Below are 23,663 nucleotides of genomic sequence, written 5' to 3'. Positions count from 1 at the left end.
ACCGGCATCAGGGGCTTATCTACAGCATTCTGTAATGCTGTAGATAAGCCCCCGATGTTACCTGAAAAAGGAGAAAAAGACGTTATATTATACTCACCCAGGGGCGGTCCCACTGCTGGTCAGGTCGGATGGGCGTCTCCGGTCCGCTGCGGCGCCTCCTATCTTCTTTCCATGACGTCCTCTTCTGATCTTCAGCCACGGCTCCGGCGCAGGCATACTTTGCTCTGCCCTGTTGAGGGCAGACAAAGTACTGCAGTGCGCAGGCGCCGGGCCTCTGACCTTTTCGGCGCCTGCGCACTGCAGTACTAGCCTCTGCCCTCAAGAGGGCAGAGCAAAGTACGCCTGCGCCGGAGCCGTGGCTGAAGATCAGAAGAGGACGTCTTGTAATGAAGATAGGAGGCGCCGCAGCGGACCGGAGACACCCATCCGACCTGACCAGCAGCGGGACCGCCCCTGGGTGAGTATAATATAATGTCTTTTTCTCCTTTTTCAGGTAACATCGGGGGCTTATCTACAGCATTACAGAATGCTGTAGATAAGCCCCTGATGCCGGTGGGCTTACCTCACCCGCGATTTTCGGGGTGACAGGTTCCCTTTAAGGTAGGCATTAGATGTTATTAAATATAAGAGTCTTAAATATCTTGTCAATTGTTCCATATGCTCTTTGTCTTGTCTGTATTGAAAATAATTAGGTAAATTAAAAATGTAGAATTTTTGGGGTAAAATCCTGCTGTCTCTTGTAGAAAACTAGGAGACAGCAGGATTGATAAGTGGGGGTTGAAAATGTAAGGCTGAGTCATTTCTCACAGGCAAGCCATGAATTGGGATAGTCAAGGAGTCTGAGGTCAAAAGCCAGGAGGGTATGTCATAATCGGAGGAAAGAGACAAAGGTGTAGTCAGGTAACAGTCTGAGGTCACAATAACAGGAGGATAGCAGATCAAAGCAAAAGGAGTAGACAAACAAATGGTCAGAATAAGATCCAAGGTCAGGCGGTGAAAGATCAATAAGCAAGGAACTAGTTAAAGGGAAAACAAACCACACAGAGCTGAAGCTATGGCTGGCAGCTATCTGGGACTACCAGCTCAGTTAAATAGCTAAGCAATCAAGGGAACAGGGAGCATCTGGCTAGAGCTCAGCACCTCCCAGACTCAGATTGGACAGCTGAGCACTTAGTATAAACACAGACAACTCAGCACACCCCTATATCAGACTGGACAACAGAGCAGTCAATCACTGCACATACAGCTCAGCACGACCCTGCATCAGACAGGACGACAGAGCTGTCAATCAGTGCACAGATAGCTTAGCACATCACTGCACCAGACAGGATGACAGAGCAGTCAATCACTGCACAGACAGCTCAGCATACCCCTGCATTAGACTGGACGACAGAGCTGTCAATCACTGCACAGATAGCTCAGCACACCACTGCTCCAAACAGGACAACTGAGATGTCAATCACTGTGTTCTTAGACACACTGAGAGATGGAATCATTACAGAAAACCTATAGGTTTGTGGGTTCTTGGGTGTTTTAATAGGTGTACAATGAAGGCAAATGAAAGTTATCTAGTATGATAGCCATACACATAAGATGAAAGTCTCAAAATCACCAATTTCGGATTTTAGACTGGATAACACTCATGTATTTGTGGGGGCTTCTTGACTAGCATGAAGGCAGATTTTGGTGGAAAGAAGGATTGTATATGTTGGGTTTTAAAATACACAATCTACCCTGGTTGCTCTAAAGGGAAATATGTAAGCAGGATCCACCTTCCTAAGCTGTCTATATGGTCTTGAAGATCATAGAAAGTTGAATAAAATTATACCTTGATATCGGTGATCCGAAGTTTTATTCCAGAGTATTCCAAATTTTTTTGCATATGTAAATGAGCTGATAAGATCTATGAGCTAGACATAAAGGTACCGTCACACATAACAAGATCGTTGCAACATTACGCTTTTGGTGACATAGCAACGATCCCGCTAACGATCTCATTATGTGTGACAGCGACCAGCGATCAGGCCCCTGCTGGGAGATCGTTGGTCATTGGGGAATGATCAGGACCATTTTTTGGTCGCTGATCACCCGCTGTCATCGCTGGATCGGCGTGTGTGACGCCGATCCAGCGATGTGTTCACTTGTAACCAGGGTAAATATTGGGTTACTAAGCACAGGGCCGCGCTTAGTAACCCGATATTTACCCTGGTTACCATTGTAAAAGTTAAAAAAAAAAAAACTACATACTCACATTCTGATGTCTGTCACGTCCCCCGGCGTCCACTGTGTCAGCACCGGCCGTAAAGCAGAGCACAGCGGTGACGTCACCGCTGTTACTGCCGGCACTGACACAGTCAGTGCAGGGAAACTCTCGGCAGCAGCGCGTGCATTAGCAGCGCTCTTGCCGAAAGCAGTTTTAACCCTGTGCACACCGGTGGGGGACGTGACAGACATCAGAATGTGAGTATGTAGTGTTTTTTTTTTTTTTTTTTACTTTTACAATGGTAATCAGGGTAAATATCGGGTTACTAAGCGTGGCCCTGCACTTAGTAACCCGATGTTTACCCTGGTTACCCGGGTGCTGCAGGGGGACTTCGGCATCGTTGAAGACAGTTTCAACGATGCCGAAGTCGTTCCCCTGATCGTTGGTCGCTGGAGAGAGCTGTCCGTGTGACAGCTCCCCAGCGACCACACAACGACTTACCAACGATCACGGCCAGGTCGTATCACTGGTCGTGATCGTTGGTAAGTTGTTTAGTGTAAAGGTACCTTAACTCTCCCAGAGAATCTGCCTCCAGAATTATTTTAAATGAATGGGGGCATTACTAGTGTGTGACATGTAATGACTGACAGCCTGTGGAGGGATTAAGTTGGTAAAATTGTGCTGCTTGATCTGTATTCACAATTAGTGATGAGCGAGTGTACTCGTTGCTCGCGTTTTCCCAAGCACGCTCGGGTGACCTCCGAGTATTTGTTAGTGTTCGGAGATTAAGTTTTCATCGCCTCAGCTGAACGATTTACTGCTATTAGCCAGCTTGATTACATGTGGGGATTCCCTAGCAACCAGGCAACCCCCACATGTACGTAGCCTGGCTAGTTGCTGTAAATTATTCAGCTGAGGCGATGAAAGCTTAATCTCCGAACACTAACAAATACTCGGAGAGCACCTTAACGTGCTCGGGAAAACCCGAGCAACGAGTATATTCGCTCATCACTATTCACAATATAATTTCCATATGTGGTAGTAGATAATCTATGCAGTTTTAATCTCAACGTGTTTCGAAGTTAACACACTTCTTCATCAGGAGGACCATAATAGACTTTTTTCATCCACTTGATTACTGCATTGGATTTCCAACCTATTGGCGTTGCAACAGCTGGTATCATAACCTTCCAGAGCGAAAACCTTTGTTGTGTTTCACACAACCTCAAAAGGTGAGCATCCTTTAATACCTCAATGGTTTATCGGTTAAGACCCTGTTGCACTTGTATTGTTCCCCTTATCTCTATAATTAATGTTCTACACGTTTCATGCTGGTAACTCACCCATTCGTTAAAAATAAGCTCTAGAGGCAGATTCTCAGGGAGATCTATGTCTCACCCATAGATCTTAACAGCTCATTTACATATTAAGAAAAACTTGGATTTCTCAGGAATAAAATATCAGATCGCAGACATCAAGGTATCATTTTAATCAGTTTCCTATGACTTACATGCTCATATAGATGGCTGGCTTAGGAGGGTTGATTTTATCGACAGATTCCCCTTAAGTCTGCTCCTTTATCCCTCTCTCACAACTGATATAAACATGTAAGTTCAGCTGAGTTGTGGCATGCATTTTTATGAGGTGAAAGCATAACAACAAGGAATCAGCCAACAGCAATTTGATGTATACTGCCAGCTTTTCTTATTCTAATTTCTTAATTGGAGCTAAATTAGTTACCCAGTGTAATTTTATAGCACCAGAGATGGTTGTTACAGCTCTTTCCTGCCACAAGCAAATGAAGTGAAAAACTTAGAATTCTTAGTTTTGCTTAATTGTACTATCGTCTCCAATCAGGACCCAAGCCAGGACCAGAAAAAAAGGATTTACTGTAGATTTTGTATCCAGACATGTGTGATTATGACATCTGAATGTACGTGTCTTTAGGGTGGAACTACTCTTAAGGTCAATGCAGGAAGCAGAAACTAAGCAAATACTTATGGAAAAAGTAGCAGCACCGATATTGTCCTCAGTCCCTAAGTCATTGCACGCCAACGATAAAAATGGATACTGCAAAGTTTTTGGAAACTCAGCCGAGCTCGCACAGAGAGAAGTGCTGAGTCAGTACATTGTGCTTCCAAAATCGTGAATCAATCATATCCAACAGATCTTACCTAAAATAAAAACAGTTTATGTACTGGATGGGATCCTGCTCTCCCTGCTTGATGGGTAATTGTGATCTCTATGAGGCACCTGCACCACGGCGCTTTTAAAGCAAAGGGGGGTTAACTTAATGCAATTATTTGCGGGTGGTCCGCAGTTATGGTATTGTATGGCACAGCTGGACTTCATTATGGAAGTAGGAGAAGCATCAAATTGGAATACGGGTATGAATGAGGGCTTGTAGAGGAGAGATGAGAAGCCTGGCTTCCTTCCACTTAAGCTCCTTAGTGGGGTGAAAAACAATATCTCAATCCCCCTCCCTCGATTACAAACGAATATAATAATGTCCCTAGGTTCCAGCTACGGGCTCCCCCTTCCAATAACAAACAATGTGTTGGAACAGGTTCCGTGTGGATCTCAGAGATTTTGTGAATAACACCCTCAGTGACTGACAGACTTTGTGGAATGGAAGGTGAATGTATTTGAGCTGAAGATGATTTGCCAGCTTTTAAAAAGTTCACTTCAGAGCATTCGACCGCACCCCTGTAAAGCAAATACGTCCATCAAAATGATGCAAAAAGTTGACAGCTCTACAGATGATTTGGGAATTGCTCAACATTTATTATATTAAACTGAATAAACATTAAGAAGTGTGAACATGTTCAGAATAATATTAATGAAAGTGGAATGATGGGATCCCATTCCCAGTTCTGCTACTATGCCCGTACAGTCCTCGGTGACTATGATGGCTATCTTCTGAGAGGTGACATAGGACCTGATAAGGATGGGACCATTTACAATTGTAAAATGTATGTGGATATTTGGACAACGGGTAGCATTAATAATAGAAAAAAATGGCCCTGGACATATTACGTATTTTTTAGTACAGATTCCCCATAGTACAGAAGTCCACAGTTCAAGTGAAGCAGACAGATATCCTTTACTTGCCCACATCACATGATCTACAATTTTTCAGTTCCACCCAAAACTTTTTTCGAGCAGAGATTACTCATAGCCTTTGCAGCGTTGGAGAAGGACAGGGAGATTGAAGTTTGTTCGATCCAGTGATCCGGTCATCGTCAGATCTGCGCATAGAGGCTGCAAGTGGCACATGCTCCTAGGTAACTGGCCACTCTGAGTCTACAGTGATGGCTGGTAACCAGGGCAATAGCTGTAAACAGGGCCACACAGTACTCCCTATAATTTATGAAGGCACCCCACTGTTTCAGGGTCCACTATTGTTTATGATGCCCCCATAAATTTGATTTAAAATAAAAAAATCATATACTCACCTAATCAAGGATCCTCAGGACTACAGCAGTGAGGCACAGGCGGACCAATGTGCTGTTATAGCGCCGATGCATGCACAGGATGTCAGAGTCCCGGCGCTGCCCGATGATGTCTATGCGCTGGGACATTCTGTGCATGCATCGGTGTTTTGGCTATTCTGTAGACCGCAGGTTTAAAGCATCCTGCTGTCTACAGAACAGAGAGCGAAGTCCAGGAAAATTGTGTCTCCCTGCCTTACCGTGGGGCGGGCCCCTCTGAGCGTGGGGCTCTGGTTGACCGCATCCTCTGCCCCCCTTAGTAACTACGCTACTTGGTGGAACCTGTATAATTAAAAATACTTACATTTTTGAGAATAGGTAAACTGCAACGTCACAAGGTTTCACAAGCATTTTGCAATTTTAACTATTTAAGAACTTGAGACAACCCCTTTAAATCACCTGTTTCCTGTCACTGTACAAAGGTTTTCTTTTTGGATATTAATCTTGAGCACTTTTTGAAATCCTACTCTGTGTAATAACTTCTTGACTATGCTCTGGAATAATTCCTAGACTCCATAGCTTTTTTGACCCCCTGGAACTGCCTTTTGATTGCTATTGACCTTTTGAAATGTGACCCAGCTTCCCTATCTCCAAATTTGGATCCGATTCCTTCTCCCTGTCTTGTTCTTGCCCGGCTTAATCCTGTAAATTGTTCCACCGGTCAACAGCTACTGCACAGCCACACTAAAGTCTAGATCCCTGAAAAGAAGCCTAAAGGTACAAGGCAAACAGGGGCAAATATACTATTGTGTTGTGTAATGTGTAGCCGTCCTAGGGGCGCAAGAGCTAAGGGGACCCACTACCACCTACAAAGCAAACGGAAATGTGCATTATGATGAGCAATTTGAGTTGCAAAGGGCTCATATATTGGTCTTACACAGTGGTCCTCTTTTGTCTTTGTCCTGAAACCAATGAACCTTTGGACCCTGCAAAGCCAAATAGCTAGTGCCAAGCTGGACTGCAGAAGTTCCCTTTGAGTTGGCCACAACATAATAGGGTTTAAAAAAGGCACAAGTCTACTAAGTTCAACCTCTTATATTCCAACAATTATCTAGAGGCAGGGAAAAACTTCAATGAACTTATTTCTTGACTCCAAATTATAACAATCAGAATACATTTTCACAACCCATGGAGAACACATAACTTTCAAGAGAAGCATTCAGATCCCTTGAAGGGTTTGTCCTCTACTTTAAAAGTTAATGTTAATGGGTCCAGGTATGGTAATTAATTAAAAAAAAACCCTACTTCTGCTTGGATGGAACATAAAGGCTGAAGCAGTTATGTGGTGCCCCTTGGCAGATTTGATTTCAGGAGACTAGTGGGGGACGTAGTGTCAGTCCATTAGTGAGTATCCTTTTCTTTTCTATTTAGTACCCCACCCTGAGCCTTCTTTAACTCCTTCTTGACATAGGAATTAATAGTTCGTCTTTAGTCAGGTGTATGGAGCAAATAGAAATAAATTGGAGTCCGGCTCAACAGGACTGGATTTTCCTTTTCTTTTATCTTACAAAAGAAAATATGGTGCATACAAAAGAAAAATTTACATGGTCAACATGACCCAGTTGACGCTTTTCGACTGCACTAAGCAGTCTTACTCATGTATGGAGTAGATACCAGCTGTGTTATGCAGCCAACATCTGCCTCTTGTAGCATTTATTGGAGTGAACTGCGATGACTGCTGATTAAGTCTTTAAATTCCCCATTTTAATGGACTGACTGCTGTGTGTGATTGCATCGGTTCCCATCACCCTACTCCCCACACACACAACAAAATTGCAGAAAGCATGAGTTTTCATGGCACTTAGTGCCTGCAGAAGTCCCCCATCCCTGCTATCCTGATCCAATGGCTGAGCTTCATAAGATAAAGTTATTTTCACTATATACTGCAATAATGAATCCAGAAATGATATATAACGTTTCGATCCCAAAACCTGGACCTTCGTCAGATATACAGTTAGGTCCATATATATTTGGACAGAGACAACATTACTCTAATTTTGGTTATAGACATTACCACAATGAATTTTAAACAAAACAATTCAGATGCAGTTGAAGTTCAGACTTTCAGCTTTCATTTGAGGGTATCCACATTAAAATTGGATGAAGGGTTTAGGAGTTTCAGCTCCTTAACATGTGCCACCCTGTTTCTAAAGAGACCAAAAGTTATTGGACAGATTCAATAATTTTAAATAAAATGTTCATTTCTAGTACTTGGTTGAAAACCCTTTGTTGGCAATGACTGTTAGGAGTCGAGTTTCCTCTGCTGCACAGGGGGAATCTCGATGCGTCTCCGCTGCGGTCTCCCATTCTCCTCCAGCCGCAGTGGAGTCTGCTCAGCAGGGATGTCGCTCCCAGTGTCTTGCTCGCTCTCACTCTGTACAGAGAGTTACTGCTGCTTCTTCAGCTCCTGCCATTAAAGTCAGTGCTGGTCAGCGGCGAGCGGACTTCCCTGGGACTAAGTCCTTGTTTGCGCACACTGAGCATGCCCAGAGCAAGATATCCCGTTGGAGATCGAGGGTCATGTGCTCTGGCTCTGCAGCGCATTCCATTGGTCCTCTTGGCAGGTCTTGGAAGGGCAAAGTTTCTGTGGCCACTTCCTGTCCTGCAATTATATAAACTGCGCATGACCGCACGGCCATGCGCTAGTGTACAATTGAATACGTGTGTTTGTTGTGAGTGCAAGTCGTTCATTAAATACCCCTATCCTATTGTATGACTGTTCACGTATGGAGTATGGCTGCTATCTAGCGCCCGACAAATCACTCAACGTGTCACACACGTATCAGCGTCTATTGCTGTGACCACCAGTGCGGCGCCACGTGCCAGTAGTGCGCTTCCTGACCCACGTCTGGGTGCTTAGTGGTGCCTGCCAGCACGGCACAGTTCGCACTTCGGTGCTCTAATTATAAGAGTTGCCTAACACACCCTGTTGCGGTGTTGTGCCAGCAAGGGTCTAATCGGACTTCAATCCTAGTTGGGGTTAAGTTCGCTGACTGCTTGCTCGCCTTCTGTGTGCGGTACCGCGACCCTGTGACGCAACAGGATCGCTTCCTTCATGTTGGGTGAAGTTTAACCCACGCGAGTATACTTATGAGTACCGCCATATAGTCCGTCATTACTCAGCAGCAGGTTCCATCTCTGCACGGTGGACCCCGGGCTATGAACGCACCGTACACTATCAGTCTTATTATTTGGTGCGTTCCGCTAGCCCTAACAATGACTGCCTGAAGTCTTGAACTCATGGACATCACCAGACGCTGTGTTTCCTCCTTTTTGATGCTCTGCCAGGCCTTCACTGCGGTGGTTTTCAGTTGCTGTTTGTTTGTGGGACTTTCTGTCTGAAGTTTAGTCTTTAACAAGTGAAATGCTGCTCAATTGGGTTGAGATCAGGTGACTGACTTGGCCATTCAAGAATATTCCACTTCTTTGCTTTAATAAGCTCCTGGGTTGCTTTGGCTTTATGTTTTGGGTCATTGTCCATCTGTAGTATGAAACGACGACCAATCAGTTTGGCTGCATTTGGCTGGATCTGAGCACACAGTATGGCGGCTCTGAATACCTCAGAATTCATTCAGCTGCTTCTGTCCTGTGTCACATCATCAATAAACACTAGTGACCCAGTGCCACTGGCAGCCATGCATGCCCAAGCCATCACACTGCCTCCGCCGTGTTTTACAGATGATGTGGTATGCTTTGGTTCATGAGCTGTACCACGCCTTCACCATACTTTTCTCTTTCCATCATTCTGGTAGAGGTTGATCTTGGTTTCATCTGTCCAAAGAATGTTCTCCCAGAACTGTGCTGGCTTTTTTAGATGTTTTTTAGCAAAGTCCAGTCCAGTCTAGCCTTTTTATTCTTGATGCTTATGAGTGGCTGCACCGTGCAGTGAACCCTCTGTATTTACTTTCATGCAGTCTTCTCTTTATGGTAGATTTGGATATTGATACACCGACCTCCTGGAGAGTGTTCTTCACTTGGTTGGCTGTTGTGAAGGGGTTTCTCTTCACCATGGAGATTATTCTGCGATCATCCACCACTGTTGACTTCCGTGGGCCCCCAGGTCTTTTTGCATTGATGAGTTCACCAGTGCTTTCTTTCTTTCTCAGGATGTACCAAACTGTAGATTTTGCCACTCCTAATATTGTAGCAGTTTCTTGGATGGGTTTTTTCTGTTTTCGCAGCTTAACCCCTTTCTGCCATTAGACGTACTATTGCGTCCATGTGGGGTGGGCTTTACTTCCCAAGGACGCAATAGTACGTCATATGCGATCGGCAGCGCTCACGGGGGGAGCGCCGCCGATCGCGGCCGGGTGTCAGCTGTTTATCGCAGCTGACATCCGGCACTATGTGCCAGGAGCGGTCACGGACCGCCCCCGGCACATTAACCCCCGGCACACCGCGATCAAAGATGATCGCGATGTGCCGGCGGTACAGGGAAGCACCGCACAGGGAGGGGGCTCCCTGCGGGCTTCCCTGAGCCCCCCGCAGCAACGCGATGTGATCGCGTTGCTGCGAGGGTCTCACCTCCCTCCCTGCTCCCTCCAGCCCCGGATCCAAGATGGCCACGGTCCTGCAGGGAGGGAGGTGGCTTCACAGAGCCTGCTCAGAGCAGGCACTGTGAAGGCTGCAGCGCTGCATGTCAGATCAGTGATCTGACAAAGTGCTGTGCAAACTGTCAGATCACTGATCTGTGATGTCCCCCCCTGGGACAAAGTAAAAAAAAATAAATTTCAAATGTGTAAAAAAAAATAAAAAAAAATATTCCAAAATAATGAAAAAAAAAATAAAAATATTATTCCCATAAATACATTTCTTTATCTAAATAAAAAAAAAAAAACAATAAAAGTACACATATTTAGTATCGCCGCGTCCGTAACGGCCCGACCTATAAAACTGGCCCACTAGTTAACCCCTTCAGTAAACACCGTAAGAAAAAAAAAAAAAAAAACGAGGCAAAAAACAACGCTTTATTATCATACCGCCGAACAAAAAGTGGAATAACACGTGATCAAAAAGACAGATATAACTAACCATGGTACCGCTGAAAACGTCATCTTGTCCCGCAAAAACCGAGCTGCCATACAGCATCATCAGCAAAAAAATAAAAAAGTTATAGTCCTGAGAATAAAGCGATGCAAAAATAATTATTTTTTCTATAAAATAGTTTTTATCGTATAAAAGTGCCAAAACATAAAAAAATGATATAAATGAGGTGTCGCTGTAATCGTACTGACCCGAAGAATAAAACTGCTTCATCAATTTTACCAAACGCGGAACGGTATAAACGCCTCCCCCAAAAGAAATTCATGAATAGCTGGTTTTTGGTCATTCTGCCTCACAAAAATCGGAATAAAAAGCGATCAAAAAATGTCACGTGCCCGAAAATGTTACCAATAAAAACATCAACTCGTCCCGCAAAAAACAAGACCTCACATGACTCTGTGGACCAAAATATAGAAAAATTATAGCTCTCAAAATGTGGTAACGCAAAAAATATTTTTTGCAATAAAAAGCGTCTTTCAGTGTGTGACGGCTGCCAATCATAAAAATCCGCTAAAAAACCCGCTATAAAAGTAAATCAAACCCCCCTTCATCACCCCCTTAGTTAGGGAAAAATTAAAAAAATGTATTTATTTCCATTTTCCCATTAGGGCTAGGGTTAGAGTTAGGGCTAGGGTTAGGGCTAGGGTTAGGGCTAGGGTTAGGGTTAGGGCTAGGGTTAGGGCTAGGGTTAGGGCTAGGGTTAGGGTTAGGGTTAGGGTTAGGGCTAGGGTTAGGGTTAGGGCTAGGGTTAGGGCTAGGGTTAGGGCTAGGGCTAGGGCTAGGGTTAGGGTTAGGGCTAGGGTTAGGGCTAGGGTTAGGGCTAGGGTTAGGGCTAGGGTTAGGGCTAGGGCTACAGTTTGGGTTGGGGCTAAAGTTACAGTTAGGGTTTAGATTACATTTACGGTTGGGAATAGGGTTGGGATTAGGGTTAGGGGTGTGTCAGGGTTAGAGATGTGGTTAGGGTTACTGTTGGGATTAGGGTTAGGGATGTGTTTGGATTAGGGTTTCAGTTATAATTGGGGGGTTTCCACTGTTTAGGCACATCAGGGGCTCTCCAAACGCGACATGGCGTCCGATCTCAATTCCAGCCAATTCTTTGTTGAAAAAGTAAAACAGTGCTTCTTCCCTTCCGAGCTCTCCCGTGTGCCCAAACAGGGGTTTACCCCAACATATGGGGTATCAGCGTACTCAGGACAAATAGGACAACAACTTTTGGGGTCCAATTTCTCCTGCTACCCTTGGGAAAATACAAAACTCGGGGCTAAAACATATTTTTTGTGGGAAAAAAAAAGATTTTTTATTTTCACGGCTCTGCGTTATAAACTGTAGTGAAACACTTGGGGGTTCAAAGTTCTCACAACACATCTAGATTAGTTCCCTGGGGGGTCTAGTTTCCAATATGGGGTCACTTGTGGGGGGTTTCTACTGTTTAGGTACATTAGGGGTTCTGCAAACGCAATGTGACGTCTGCAGACCATTCCATCTAAGTCTGCATTCCAAATGGCGCTCCTTCCCTTCCGAGCTCTGCCATGCGCTCAAACGTTGGTTTCCCCCAACATACGGGGTATCAGCGTACTCAGGACAAATTGGACAACAACTATTGGGGTCGAATTTCTCCTCTTACCCTCGGGAAAATACAAAACTGGGGGCTAAAAAATAATTTTGGGGGGAAAGATATTTTTTTTTAAATTTCACGGCTCTGCGTTACAAACTGTAGTGAAACACTTGGGGGTTCAAACCTATCACAACACATCTAGATGAGTTCCTTAGGGGGTCTAGTTTCCAAAATGGTGTCACTTGTGGGAGGTTTCTACTGTTTAGGTACATTAGGGGCTTTGCAAATGCAATGTGACACCTGCAGACCATTCCATCTAAGTCCTCATTCCAAATGGAGCTCCTTCCCTTCCGAGCCCTCCCATGCGCCCAAACAGTGGTTCCCCCCCACATATGGGGTATCAGCGCACTCAGGACAAATTGTACAACAACTTTTGGGGTCCAATTTCTTCTCTTACCCTTGGGAAAATAAAAAATTGGGGGCGAAAAGATAATTTTTGTGAAAAAATATGATTTTTTATTTTTACGGTTCTACATTATAAACTTCTGTGAAGCACTTGTTGGGTCAAAGTGCTCACCACACCTCTAGATAAGTTCCTTAGGGGGTCTACTTTCCAAAATGGTGTCACTTGTGGGGGGTTTCAATGTTTAGCCACATCAGGGGCTCTCCAAACGAAACATGGCGTCCCATCTCAATTCCAGTCAATTTTGCATTGAAAAGTCAAATGGCACTCCTTCGCTTCCGAGCTCTGCCATGCGCCCAAACAGTGGTTTACCCCCACATGTGGGGTATTGGCATACTCAGGACAAATTGTACAACAATGTTTGGGGTCCATTTTCTCCTGTTACCCTTGGTAAAATAAAACAAATTGGAGCTGAATTAAATTTTTTGTGAAAAAAAGTTAAATGTTCATTTTTATTTAAACATTCAAAAAATTCCTGTGAAGCACCAGAAGGGTTAATAAACTTCTTGAATATGGTTTTGAGCACCTTGAGGGGTGTAGTTTTTAGAATGGTGTCACACTTGGGTATTTTCTATCATATAGACCCCTCAAAATGACTTCAAATGAGATGTGGTCCCTAAAATAAAATGGTGTTGTAGAAATGAGAAATTGCTGGTCAACTTTTAACCCTTATAACTCCCTAACAAAAAAAAATTTTGGTTCCAAAATTGTGCTGATGTAAAGTAGACATGTGGGAAATGTTACTTATTAAGTATTTTGTGTGACATATCTCTGTGATTTAATTGCATAAAAATTCAAAGTTGGAAAATTGCGAAATTTTCATAATTTTCGCCAAATTTCCGTTTTTTTCACAAATAAACGCAGGTACTATCAAATAATTTTTACCATTGTCATGAAGTACAATATGTCACGAGAAAACAATGTCAGAATCACCAGGATCCATTGAAGCGTTCCAGAGTTATAACCTCATAAAGGGACAGTGGTCAGAATTGTAAAAATTGGCCCGGTCATTAACGTGCAAACCACCCTTGGGGGTAAAGGGGTTAAGGATGGCTTGTTTCACCTGCATGGAGAGCTCCTTTGACCGCATGTTTACTTCACAGCAAAACCTTCCAAATGCATGCACCACACCTCAAATCAACTCCAGGCCTTTTATCTGCTTAATTGAGAATGACATAACGAAGGCATTGCTCACACCTGTCCATGAAATAGCCTTGGAGTCAATTGTCCAATTACTTTTGGTCCCTTTAAAAACAGGGTGGCACATGTTAAGGATCTGAAACCCCTAAACCCTTCATCCAATTTTAATGTGGATACCCTCAAATGAAAGCTGAAAGTCTGACCTTCAACTGCATCTGGATTCTTTTGTTTAAAGTTCATTGTGGTAATGTCTATAACCAAAATTAGAAAAATGTTGTCTCTGTCCAAATATATATGGACCTAGATTGCTGTAGATTGCTGTATGATCTTGCACACAACAACTGCAGTCACATTTCTCTTGCTTCCACTAACATAACTCACATAGATCTTACAGCAATATGTATCTGATGTATCTGATTAACATCCAGGTTTTCAGAATGAAATGTTATATATCATTTCTAGATTGCCTACAATTAAATAATTATTAAAAAGTCTGCAAATTTGTTTTGGAGCGCCGAGTACTAGCATATATAAAAATGTCTGCTATCTCTGTAATCATACCGAACGTGAAAATTATGCTGACTGTTAAATTTTACTTCAAAATTAGTTGCGTAAAAACAAAATTAAAAAAGACAATGGTGGAATAATATTTTTTTATCACTGCTTAGCACTGAATTTTTCAATCTGTTTTCTATTTAATTGTATGGTAAAAGGTGCTGTTAAAAGAAAAGTCCTAGTATGGCTATTTCTGCAGAAAATTATTGGAAGAATGGGAATGAAAAATTGAAATTGCAAAAACAAAAACTGGCTGCAGTAGAATAAGTGAGCCATTGACTTATTCTACAATTTTCTGTTTGGAAATGTTGTTAAAATGGTCCCAGATATTAATTTTCCTAGCTTTGTCTGTTACTACTCCCCATTTTTGCATTTTTTTTAATAATCTGTACCAGAATGAATGATTTTTATTAGATGTATGTAAGATTTTATTCATGCACATAATATTTTTTGTCATTTTTGTTAATACGGCATGTGGCAAAGCAAATAAATCTGAAACATTTTTTGACAAATGTGCTCAAAACGTTCTTGCTACATTTTTTACCAAATACTGTATATGTGAAGTTTTCCACTTACAAAAAAGTGATTGTACTTTAAAAAGTTTCCTAATAATTTATTTATTTTAATGGAGGCTTGAATGAGTTTTTTTAATACATTTTCTAATACATTACTAGGTTACATTTCTTCTAAAATTCCAAAAGCATTACAGATCTGTTGCTGAGTGGCTGTGGTGCAACCTTTCCAGAAAACGTGTGAGGTCCAGTCAATTACATTGGACTTAGATTGGATCTCGGGGAGCACTGTAATAAAATAAAATTAGATTTTTTTGTATTGAATATTTGCTAGTTGCTAATGTCAGGTAGTTGAAAAGTTTTCTCAGAATGGGGCTTACTTTACAGCTGGGCTCATGTGGAGAATCTATGTAGAGATCTGGCCAATTCTATGTCCGAAGCCTTGCTGAAAATTTAATGTCAAATATACGCCTGGCCTTCAAATTTAATTTCCTTGTTCACAAATCTTCCCATGTTGTTTAACCCAACCTCCTTCTCTGTATTTTCAGACATTATTTGTAACCTTCATTTTTGCAAAAAAAAGCTTTACAAACATGTAAATTGCTTGAACTATAGTGCCACCTATTGATTTTATGGCTTATAAGCTTCCTTACACTGGCATGCCAAGCGTGTCACTCTCCACAACGAGATACCTTACCGCTTAGATCCTCAAAGGATCCTGTCTCCATAAATAAAATCCAATCTGCAGGCAGCATTTTACAGAGCTGGGGGAGCTGAGTAGATTGATATATCAATTTGTGAAAAGATATTCAATATATCCTCTATTGTAATCATTTAATCCTCTGCTCTTTCTGGCATTTTTGGTTCAGTGGGCGGTCCTGTCAGTGATTGACAGGTACCTCTCTATGCACAGTTATACAAAGACAACTGTCAGTCACTGATGGGACAGCTCCCTCTGCTCTATAATATGGTGCCTGCAGATTGGACTGCGATTTCATGGTGACATGTTTACCCCCTTCATGACCCAGCCTATTTTGACCTTAATGACCTGGCCGTTTTTTGCAATTCTGACCAGTGTCCCTTTATGAGATAATAACTCAGGAACGCTTCAACAGATCCTAGCGATTCTGAGATTGTTTTTCGTGACATATTGGGCTTCATTTTAGTGGTAAATTTAGGATGATAATTTTTGCGTTTATTTGTGAAAAAAATTGAAATTTGGCTAAAATTTTGCAATTTTCAAATTTTGAATTTTTATTCTGTTAAACGAGAGAGGTATGTGACACAAAATAGTTAATAAATAACATTACCCACATGTCTACTTTACATCAGCACAATTTTGGAAGCAAAATATGTTTTTGCTAGAAAGTTATAAGGGTTAAAATTTGACCAGCGATTTCTCATTTTTACAACAAAATTTACAAAACCATTTTTTTAAAGGACCACCTCACATTTGAAGTCAGTTTGAGGGGTCTATATGGCTGAAAATACCCAAAAGTGACAGCATTCTAAAAACTGCACCCCTCAAGGTGCTCAAAACTACATTCAAAAAGTTTATTTACCCTTCAGGTGCTTCACAGCAGAAGCAACATGGAAGGAAAAAATGAAGATTTAACTTTTTAGTCACAAAAATGATCTTTTAGCAACAATTTTTTTATTTTCCCAAGGGTAAAAGGAGAAACTGGACCCCAAAATTATTGTACAATTTGTCCTGAGTACGCCGATACCCCATATGTGGGGGGGAACTACTGTTTGGGTGCATGACAGGGCTCGGAAGGGAAAGAGCGCCATTTGACTTTTTCAATGAAAAATTGGCTCCAATCTTTAGCGGGTACCATGTCGTGTTTGGAGAGCCCCTGTGTGCCTAAACATTGGAGCTCCCCACAAGTGACCCCATTTTGGAAACTAGACCCCCCAAGGAGCTTATCTAGATTCATAGTGAGCACTTTGAACCCCCAGGTGCTTCACAAATTGATCCGTAAATATCAAAAAGTACTTTTTTTTCACAAAAAAATTTATTTTAGCCTCAATTTTTTCATTTTCACATGGGCGACAGGATAAAATGGATCTAAAATGTGTAGGGCAATTTCTCCTGAGTACATTGATACCTCATATGTGGTCACAAACCACTGTTTCTGCACACGGCAATGCTCGGAAGGGAAGGAGCGCCATTTGACTTTTGAATGAAAAATTAGCTCCAATCGTTAGCGGACACCATGTCGCGTTTGGAGAGCCCCTGTGTGCCTAAACAATGGAGATCCCCACAAGTGATCCCATTTTAGAAATTAGACCCCCCAAGGAACTTATCTAGATGCATAGTGAGCACTTTGAACTCCCAGGTGCTTCACAAATTGATCCGTAAAAATGAAAAAGTACTTTTTTTTCACAAAAAAAATCTTTTAGCCTCATATTGTTCATTTTCACATTGGCAACAAGATAAAACGGATCCTAAAATTTATTGGGCAATTTCTCCTGAGTACACTGATACCTCACATGTGGGAGTAAACCACTGTTTGGGCACACGGCAGGGCTCGGAAGGGAAGGAGCACCATTTGACTTTTTGAATGAAAAATGATCTCCAATTGTTAGTGGACACCATGTCGCGTTTGCAGAGCTCCTGTGTGCCTAAACATTGGAGATCCCCCACAAATGACCCCATTTTTGAAACTAGACCTCCCATGGAACTAATCTAGATGTGCGGTGACCACTTTAAACCCCCAAGTGCTTCACAGAAGTTTATAACGCAGAGCCGTGAAAATAAAAAATAATTTTTCTTTCCTCAAAAATGATTTTTAGCAATTTTTTATTTTCACAAGAGTAACAGGAGAAATTGGACCCTAAAAGTTATTATCCAGTTTGTCCTGAGTACACTGATACCCCATATGTGGGGGGGAATCACTGTTTGGGCACACGTCGGGGCTCGGAAGGGAAGTAGTGACGCTTTGGAATGCAGACTTTGATGGAATGGTCTGCGGGCATCATGTTACGTTTGCAGAGCCCCTGATGTGCCTAAACAGTAGAAACCCCCCCACAAGTGACCCCATTTTTGGAAACTAGACCCCCCAAGGAACTTATCTAGATATGTGGTGAGCACTTTGAACCCCCAAGTGCTTCACAGAAGTTTCTAGCGCAGAGCTGCAAAAATAAAAAATCATTTTTCTTTCCTCAAAAATTATGCTTTAGCAAGCAATTTTTTTATTTTCGCCACGGTAATAGGACAAATTGGACCCCAATAGTTGTTGCCCAGTTTGTCCTGAGTATGCTGGTACCCCATATGTTGGGGTAAACCACTGTTTGGGCGCACGTCGGGGCTCGGAAGGGAGGGAGCACCATTTGACTTTTTGAACGCAAGATTGGATGGAATCAATGGTGGCGCCATGTTGCGTTTGGAGACCCCTGATGTGCCTAAACAATGGAAACCCAACAATTCTAACTCCAACACTAACCCCAACACACCCCTAACCCTAATCCCAATTCTAGCCATAACCCTAATCACAACCCTAACCCCAACACACCCCTAACCACAACCCTAACCCCAACACACCCCTAACCCTAATCCCAACCCTAACCCTAATCCCAACCCTAACCACAACCCTAACCCCAACATACCCCTAACCCTAACCCTAACCCTAACCACAAGCCTAATCTTAACCCTATTTCCAACCCTAGCCCTATTTCAAACCCTAACTCTAATTCCAATCCTAACCCTAAGGCTATGTGCCCACATTGCGAATTCGTGTGAGATTTTTCCGCACCATTTTTGAAAAATCCGCAGGTAAAAAATGCACTGCATTTTACCTGCAGATTTACCGCGGATTTCCAGTGTTTTTTTGTGCGTATTTCACCTGCGGATTCCTATTGAGAAACAGGTGTAAAACGCTGCGGAATCCGCACAAATAATTGACATGCTGCGGAAAATACAACGCAGCGTTTCCGCGCTGTATTTTCCGCAGCATGGTTACAGCAGATTTGGTTTTCCATAGGTTTACATGGTACTGTAAACCTGATGGAAAACTGCTACAAATCCGCTGCGCATTCGCAGCCAAATCAGCACGTGCAGATAGCCTAATTCTAACCCTAACCCTAGTTCTAACCCTAATTCTAACCCTAACCCTAGCCCTAACCCTAGCCCTAACCCTAGCCCTAACTCTAACCCTAGTGGAAAAATAAAAGTAAATATATTTTCTTTATTTTATTATTGTCCCTACATATGGGGTGATAAAGAGGGGGTTCATTTACTATTTTTTTTATTTTGATCATTGTGATAGGTTTTATCACAGTGATCAAAATGTACCTGGAATGAATCTACCGGCCGGCAGATTCAGCGGGCCCACTGTGCATGCGCCCGCCATTTTGGAAGATGGTGGCACCCATGGACAAGACGGACGGACACCGGGAGGCTTGGTAAGTATGAGGGGTGGGATCGAAGCACGGGGGGTGGATTGGAGCATAAGGGGAGTGGACAGGAGTATGGGGAACAGACAGGAGGATGGAGGGGAGCGGAGCACAGTACGGGAGAGGACGGAGGACTGGGAAGGAGATCGGTGGCGGCGGAAGATCAGGGTTTCCAGCCATGGCCAATGATATTGCAGCACTGGCCATGGCTGGATTGTAATATTTCACCACTTTTCATAGGTGAAATATTACAAATTGCTCTGATTGGCTATTTCACTTTCAATAGCTAATCAGAGCGATCGTAGCCACGTGGGAGCAAAGCCACCCCTCAGGCTGAAGTACCACTCCCCCTGTCCCTGCAGATCAGGTGAAATTGGAGTTAACCCTTTCACTCGATTTGCAGGGATGCAATCCCTCCATGACGCCACATAGGCGTCACAGGTCGGATTGGCACCGACTTTCATGACGCCTATGTGGCGTCACAGGTTGGGAAGGGGTTAAAGGAACACACTTATTACTTTTGAAAAATTGGATTTGCCTATCACCACATAGGGGCTAAAAAGAGGGATACGGGTAGTTAAACTTCCCATGCCCATTTTTTGTTTTTTTTCAGCAGTTTTTTATTTTTGCACCTTCTTTTTGGGATATGACCAAATGAGCTAGACTTTGCTCCCCATAGGAATATATGAGCCTTTGGCACCTAAGACTCTGTTGCCGGTTCATTGATAGTGTTTCAATAAATATCTTTTGGTAGCTACTAACCTCTGCATACTATGGACAGTACACAAGTTACGCAAGAATTGCCATTTGGATATGCTCTGTGTAGAGATGAGCGAATCTTTTGAACTTGAATCCTTCTGCTTTGCCGAAAATCCCTAAGTATTCAATTTGTTGCAAATATATTTAAGTGATTCTCAATAGTAGTAGGCTTGTAATTCCTTAGAAAATACACATGGGGGAGAGGAGAGAGAGAAACCCCGCTAACCATAAGAGCTTACAATGTACAGTAGAGAGAGAGAGAGAAGACCCTGCTAACCATAAGAGCTTATACTCCACAGGAGAGAGAAAGAGAGAGGACCCTGCTGACCATAAGAGCTTATACTCTACAGTAGAGAAAGAGAGAGAGGACCCCACTGGCCATAAGAGCTTATACTCCACAGGAGAGAGAAAGAGAGAGGACCCTGCTGACCATAAGAGCTTACACTCTACAGTAGAGAAAGAGAGAGAGGACCCCGCTGGCCATAAGAACTTACACTGTACAGGAGAGAGAGAGGACCCTGCTGACCATAAGAGCTTATACTCTACAGGAGAAAGAGAGAGAGAAGACCCCGCTAACCATAAGAGCTTACACTCTACAGAAGAGAGAAAGAGAGAGGACACGGCTGACCATAAGAGGTTACACTCTACAGTAGAGAGAAAGAGAGAGGACCCCACTGGCCATAAGAGCTTATACTCTACAGGAGAAAGAGAAAGAGAAGACCCCGCTAACCATAAAAGATTACACTCTACAGTATAGAGAGAGAGAGAGAGAGGACCCCACTGGCCATAAGAACCTACACTGTACAAGAGAGAGAGAGGACCCTGCTGACCATAAGAGGTTACAATATAAAGTAGAGAGAAAGAGGGGACCCCACTAACCATAAGATATTACGCACTACAGGAGAGAGAAAGAGAGGACCCTGCTGACCATAAGAGATAAAATTCTAGTGTAGAGAGAGAGGACCCTGCTAACTATAAGAGATTAAACATTACAGTAGAGAGAAAGATAGGACTCCGCTAACCATAAGAGCCTACACTCTACAGTAGAGAGAGAGGACCCCGCTATCCATAAAAGCTTACACTCTAGTGGAGAGAGGACCCTGTACAGTACAGTAGAGAGAGAGGACCCTGGTGACCATAAGAGCTTTCACTCTACAGAAGATACAAAGAGAGGACGCCGTTTACCATAAAATTATCAACATTATCATTACATCATCTCTCCATGGCTTTAAAGGAAACCTGTCACATCAGATAAAGCTAGTAATCTGCGTTATGGAGGTGCCCGGCTGCAGTACTTACTGTGCGGACTTGTTTTTCCAACAAATTTTTATTGATTTTATAAAAATTAATAGAGGTGAAGGGTAAAGGGTAAGGGAAAAAAGGGCGAAAGGAAAAGAAAAGACAGGCATACATATATATATACAGTGGGGCAAAAAAGTATTTAGTCAGTCAGCAATAGTGCAAGTTCCACCACTTAAAAAGATGAGAGGCGTCTGTAATTTACATCATAGGTAGACCTCAACTATGGGAGACAAACTGAGAAAAAAAAATCCAGAAAATCACATTGTCTGTTTTTTTAACATTTTATTTGCATATTATGGTGGAAAATAAGTATTTGGTCAGAAACAAAATTTCATCTCAATACTTTGTAATATATCCTTTGTTGGCAATGACAGAGGTCAAACGTTTTCTGTAAGTCTTCACAAGGTTGCCACACACTGTTGTTGGTATGTTGGCCCATTCCTCCCTGCAGATCTCCTCTAGAGCAGTGATGTTTTTGGCTTTTCGCTTGGCAACACGGACTTTCAACTCCCTCCAAAGGTTTTCTATAGGGTTGAGATCTGGAGACTGGCTAGGCCACTCCAGGACCTTGAAATGCTTCTTACGAAGCCACTCCTTCGTTGCCCTGGCGGTGTGCTTTGGATCATTGTCATGTTGAAAGACCCAGCCACGTTTCATCTTCAATGCCCTTGCTGATGGAAGGAGGTTTGCACTCAAAATCTCACGATACATGGCCCCATTCATTCTTTCATGTACCCGGATCAGTCGTCCTGGCCCCTTTGCAGAGAAACAGCCCCAAAGCATGATGTTTCCACCACCATGCTTTACAGTAGGTATGGTGTTTGATGGATGCAACTCAGTATTCTTTTTCCTCCAAACACGACAAGTTGTGTTTCTACCAAACAGTTCCAGTTTGGTTTCATCAGACCATAGGACATTCTCCCAAAACTCCTCTGGATCATCCAAATGCTCTCTAGCAAACTTCAGACGGGACCGGACATGTACTGGCTTAAGCAGTGGGACACGTCTGGCACTGCAGGATCTGAGTCCATGGTGGCGTAGTGTGTTACTCATGGTAGGCCTTGTTACATTGGTCCCAGCTCTCTGCAGTTCATTCACTAGGTCCCCCTGCGTGGTTCTGGGATTTTTGCTCACCGTTCTTGTGATCATTCTGACCCCACGGGGTGGGATTTTGCGTGGAGCCCCAGATCGAGGGAGATTATCAGTGGTCTTGTATGTCTTCCATTTTCTAATTATTGCTCCCACTGTTGATTTCTTCACTCCAAGCTGGTTGGCTATTGCAGATTCAGTCTTCCCAGCCTGGTGCAGGGCTACAATTTTGTTTCTGGTGTCCTTTGACAGCTCTTTGGTCTTCACCATAGTGGAATTTGGAGTCAGACTGTTTGAGGGTGTACACAGGTGTCTTTTTATACTGATAACAAGTTTAAACAGGTGCCATTACTACAGGTAATGAGTGGAGGAAAGAGGAGACTCTTAAAGAAGAAGTTACAGGTCTGTGAGAGCCAGAAATCTTGATTGTTTGTTTCTGACCAAATACTTATTTTCCACCATAAAATGCAAAAAAAATGATAAAAAAACAGACAATGTGATTTTCTGGATTTTTTTTTCTCAGTTTGTCTCCCATAGTTGAGGTCTACCTATGATGTAAATTACAGACGCCTCTCATCTTTTTAAGTGGTGGAACTTGCACTATTGCTGACTGACTAAATACTTTTTTGCCCCACTGTATATATATATATATGTATATATATATATATATATATATACTGTAGCTTACACAAACAGAAAACGACTGTAGCTTACTCAGACAGATTTAACATAGCTCAGTATCAAACCTAATATAACTGTCGCTTCTCAATAAAAAAGTAAGTACGTTGTATGATGTATATAAGGGCCTTTCCTGTCTGGAATCACCTAAAGGTGATCCTAGGACTTTGTGGGGGCAAAGTACAGTTCATTTACAAGCCACAATTGGGGAATAAATGGAAAACCGCTTTTATAGGAACATGAACACTAAAGTTATCGACTTCAATAAATGTTGATTGTAGTACTTTTCACTTTGGACGTAGGTTTGATTTGGACATAGAAAGGAGACCAGGAGAGCCCACGGAGGAAACTATGCCGGCACATTTCAGGGAGTCAACTCCTTCCATTGGAGAAGAAATAGTAATCAGTTTAGATGCGAAGTTAATTTGTAGCGTAGAGAACTGAGTCCAATTGTAGGGTATTCTGGCTTTTCTTTACT

General features: G+C 42.7%; 1 protein-coding gene across 1 annotated transcript in view; it reads right to left on the bottom strand.

The window, feature by feature from the left end:
- FLT4 (fms related receptor tyrosine kinase 4) overlaps positions 1–23,663 on the bottom strand; it is a 245,652-nt gene that overhangs the window by 104,579 nt on the left and 117,410 nt on the right. The window lies entirely within an intron of this gene.

This window comes from Ranitomeya imitator, chromosome 4 (genome assembly GCF_032444005.1).
Source record: "Ranitomeya imitator isolate aRanImi1 chromosome 4, aRanImi1.pri, whole genome shotgun sequence".
Classification (NCBI taxonomy): domain Eukaryota; kingdom Metazoa; phylum Chordata; class Amphibia; order Anura; family Dendrobatidae; genus Ranitomeya; species Ranitomeya imitator.
This window is presented reverse-complemented; position numbering and strand designations above follow the sequence as displayed.